The sequence below is a fragment of the Arachis ipaensis genome, chromosome B04 (assembly GCF_000816755.2).
Source record: "Arachis ipaensis cultivar K30076 chromosome B04, Araip1.1, whole genome shotgun sequence".
Classification (NCBI taxonomy): Eukaryota; Viridiplantae; Streptophyta; class Magnoliopsida; order Fabales; family Fabaceae; genus Arachis; species Arachis ipaensis.
This window is the reverse complement of record NC_029788.2, coordinates 118,820,969-118,825,845: the sequence shown is the minus strand read 5'-3', so window position 1 is coordinate 118,825,845 and position 4,877 is coordinate 118,820,969. Positions and strand designations below refer to the sequence as shown.

Here is a 4,877-nt window from a genome sequence, read left to right as displayed (position 1 = left end):
TTTCATCTAAATAACTTTCTCCTGAAAGAGATACAATGCCTTTCTTAAGAAGCAAGACTAAATCACAATTTCCTCTTTAATAATTTATTTCAAAAGCATGAATCATCCTTTTCTTGATAATTCAAATAAAAGAGTAGAAGTCTTTAACTCATCATTTTTCCAAACAACATTTCAATAAAGACTCGGGTTTTATAGAAATTTTGGCAGCATCTCTCCTAAAAATTGGACTTTTGCCACCCAGTTCGGGTCCCAACTAAACCGTTCCTCATTCCTTTTCAACAGCTCAAAACCAGAAATTAATTCAAAAGCAAGCTAAATGCCTCAGTGGCATATCTCAATGAAACCATTTCAAAATCAACTCAATATCAACCGATTTAACTCATTTCCAAAGCTTTAAAGAAACGGTTTAATAACAAATCATTTGTCCAAAACTAAGTCAATTAAAGTAAACCAGGCTGAATTCAAAAGAGCATTCGATATTTTACATTATCAAGAAAATCAACTAAATCCAAATCAATTCTCAATGGATTAAACTCGACCTCAAATCTTTAAAGGAATCAACTCGAAATCATTCAGTTTCACAAAACCGCACAACAAACCAACCAACAAACATTCATAATCGATCGAGACAAATCAAACCATACATAAGGCCGATACAATCACCAAATACACAATATCTCACACCAGTATCCATATATAATAATTCCAATACATAAAACATAGATTTTGGAAAGCGCCCCTTCCTCAGAACGCAAATTCCATAACCTAAATGCCTCATAAGTTCTTTTCGCCTCAACTCGAAATCAAAGGCAGCTTCAAAGCACAGCCCCACATATTTTCGCAGCAGCATAATCAGCTCTAATTTACAACAAGCAACCTCAGTTACTAAACTCTAGGAACATTAATAATGTATAGGCTTTAATGCACGTACGAGACACTAACGTAGGGCATTCGAAACATAATATCTTACCGGAATTTCAACACGAAGCAGCTGCAATTTCGAACTGGACCGGCGGCAGCTCCGACGGCGGCCAGAAGCTTCGGTGGATCAACTATAAAAACCGCGCAATATTAAAACCTTTTCAAAATCCAAAAAGGCAGAAACCTCAATTAAAACCCTTACCGGAAGAGTTCTCCTGCGACGGCAGCGAGGTTCTCCGGCGACAGAAACGGGCAAAAGCTTCGGCGGTGTCCCCGATGGCCATAAAACTCCGGCGACAGTAGCAGAAGCTCTAGCTAAGCACCACGGAGTTGCAGATCAACGGAGACGAAGGTAGACGGCGGTGACGGGATGGCGGCTACCAGGCACAGCGCCTCCTCTGCCTCGGCCTTGGCTCGCAACTTCTTCTCCCGCTCCTACTCGCGAATCCAACGGCGGCGAAAAGGATGAGTTCGACGGCCAGATCCGGCGAAGCTGGCGGCGAGGATGCAGCAGTGGCAGTGCGACCTCTCTGCAGCGACGGTGACCACCCCTGCGCCTGACGCGACGGCGTCTAGGGACGGCAACCAAGCCACGCCTCTTCTTCTCCCTGGCGCGCTCCCTCGCCCTCGGTCTCCTCTCTCTGCCCGATCTCTCTCTCTCTCTCCTTTCGGAGCGCCATGGTGGCGGTAAGGCGGCAGCTGGACGAGGCGACGGCGGTGCGGCAGCGACGCTCCTCCTTCCCCTCTTCGCCGCAGCTTAGTCCCCCTTTCCCTCTCTTCTACCCTTTTCCCGATTATGCCTTCCCTTTCTTTTTTTTTTTTGTTTCTTTCTTTCTTTCAATCAGCTTGCAGCTGCTGCTGCATTAGGCATCCTGGGGTGTACCGGGTCAGGGGAACTGGGTAGGGTTTTTAAGGTTAAGGTTATGTGTGTTGAATTTTAGGATTAGGGCAAAATTGGGTCCAAGGGTAATTTCGTAATTTCAAATAAAAGTAGGGTAATATAGTAATTAAAATCCAAATTAAATCCAACACCAATTGTATATAGAAAAATACTATTTTTTCATTAATTTTACAAATCATTTTCAATAGAAAACCCAGAACTAAAAATTAGAAATAGTATAATTAATTTCTCTATTTTTCCAAAATAGCAGTACTAATATTTAAAATATTATTGATCTAATCCAAACCATGTAAAACCCCCTATTATTTCATATCTGCCAAATTTATAATCTAAATATAGAAAATAATCCAATAATTATAAAATTGGATAATAATCATAACTCGTCTCAAATTCAATAAATCACAACTTGCCTTAATTTTCTTTAATAGAGAAATTTCTGAAATTAAGGCTATAAATAACTATATGATTTGAGACTTGATCATAAAAAGACTTTTCAAAGGTTCTGGGTCTGACATTACGACGTAACGGTGATCGGGCACTTATAAATTCCCGGGAATGTTATCCCCATTGAGCAATATTAATTATTTGAGAAAAAGCTATGCATAGACTCTTGGGGATGCACGTCGAGGGATAGTCCAAAAGTTTAGCAAACTGAACTTATCGGGTTGGCTTGATAATCGACAGATGAGACTCATCAGCCATAGGACATGCATGCATCATGTGCATATTACTTGAATTACTTGTTTGTGCATTAACTGGGTGTGCCTAAGTGTATTTGCTATGTTAAATGTATATTTGCTACCTGCAGTACTTGTAACCTTCTTATATTTGCCTTTATCTGTTTATTTGTCTGTGATATGTTGTCGGAGATGGAGGTATGGAGGAAAGGCGGTAAGACTAGATTCAAGATTAAGTTAAGTTAGGCTTAGTTACTCTTAGAAAACCACCCTTTATGACTTCTGTTTAATACTTTAAGCTTTATGATCTAAGTGTTGGCGTTCTAGGATTACCTCTGGCATTCCCAGGACCTTATATCTTATATGTGTGGCACCTTTACCATACCGAGAACCTCTGGTTCTCACCCCATACTATGTTGTTATTTTTCAGATGCAAGTCGAGAGGCACCTCATTAGGTGTCTGGACTTCTGAAGCGAAGTGGTTATTAGGTTATTTTGTTGTATAGTTATGTATATATATGTACTTAGTTTCCTCTCCGCATGACTTGATCCTTTTGACCCTCTTAGAGGCTTATGGAGAGACAGGATTTTGTTTATGTAAATTTGGGTTTTGGATATGTATATATATGTAGATTCTCCGGCTAGCCTTGACTTTGCGGGCTGAGTTAGGAGCTTGTTATTTTGTATCTTTGGCCCTCTATTCCTACTTTTGTTATCTTATGCTTCATAGCTATAGCTTTCTTTTTACCCAAGTTAACTCGTTTTCTTAACATTGCGCTATTATTCTGCGATTTTTATTTCTTCTGCTCTTCAAGGCTCCTAGTTTATTATATTCTTTCTACTATTATATGTACACTTATTTATTTTAGAGGTCATAATACCACATCACCTCTATGTTACGGCTTAAGCATAAAGTTTTGTGTGGTAGGGTGTTATAAAAGTTAAGCATATAATGAGATTGAATTTTCTCAATTTAAGTTCAGTTTTGGTAAATTTGTGTCAAATTCGAAGATGCAATTTCAATCATTAGTAATATATTCAAATTTTCTTATTTTAAACTTTTCGTAATTAAAATAATTATAACATATTGTGATTTTTTTCAGAAATTACCTGCCAGCTTTTACATCAATGCAATGCCATTGAGAGGAATAAAGGTCAGTTTAGTTTTTCAATGTGACAATTATATACCTTGTCGTATTGCATGGATAGCAGATAATGAAGCTTATTTAACAAGGAGATGGTCTGAATTTGCAAGAATTCTAAATATTCGAACTTATGATGTAATTTCAGTTGATTGTCGTTACGAGAATGACTCTAATTTATACGTGTCTAAGGACTAGAATAGATTAAATATTATTTAAGTAATTCAGTTCTAATATCGTATTTGATTAAACTAGTTTTAGATTAATTTAAATTTAAATTGTTGCCTCAATTTATATATTACGACTATTCTTCTTTAATATGTTATTTTTAAACTTTTGAATATGAAGTTTCTTTCCATTTTCGATTTTAAGTTATTTTTATTTCTATTTTTATTTGCTCTTAGTATAACTAAGACAAAAATAGTTAATTTAAAAAAATTACAATCTCTTCTAAATTTATTTTAGAAAATATCTTTATTATAACTATATTACAATTAGTATTTAATGAATAATGCATAATTATACTAATTTGGAAAAATATTTTTATTATAATTATATAAAATAATTAATATTTAATGCATTGTTAAACTAATTATCAATCGAAAATATTTTTAATCATTTTAATTATATTGATACAAAAAGTATAATAACACGTGCCATGCACGTGATAAGATTAAAATTATCATTTTAAATTATTTTGTTAAAATTAATTTGAATTATAATAATTTGATTAATAAAATGTAACATGTTATGTATTATTTATTTATTTTTTTAATCTAGTGTTAAGTGTTTAACTCTAAATAGTTATTAATGGATTTTAGTAATCTACTTTCTTCAATAAATTAGACATAAATACTCAATAACCATAAATAAATAACTTAGTAATTCTTAAACCCACCAACAAATTTTTGTATGTTGTTTTACTGTGAAGTAAGAACATATCAAAATCAACTCAAAATTAAAAATAAATTATTAGAGAATTCTAATGCATAAAGTTCTCTAATAAATAATAAATAATTTAAAATCACTAAAAAATAACTCAATACTCTCATTTGATGCCTACAAAACATATATCTAAAATAGTTTATCAAGAGAATAAAATAATACAAATTTTTATGATAATTTTAATATTCTCAAACTATAAATGTAAAATAAGAACGTATTACCCATATTTATAGTAACATAATATTATAATTTTAATTTTTATAGTATAATAAAAAAATATAGATGTTTATA

General features: G+C 33.9%; 1 long non-coding RNA gene across 1 annotated transcript; it reads right to left on the bottom strand.

The window, feature by feature from the left end:
- On the bottom strand, positions 521–1,021 carry LOC110271255. The gene is made up of 2 exons (XR_002361762.1): positions 971–1,021; positions 521–858 (listed from the first exon to the last, which is right to left on the bottom strand). It is a non-coding gene; the product is annotated as an uncharacterized LOC110271255 (long non-coding RNA).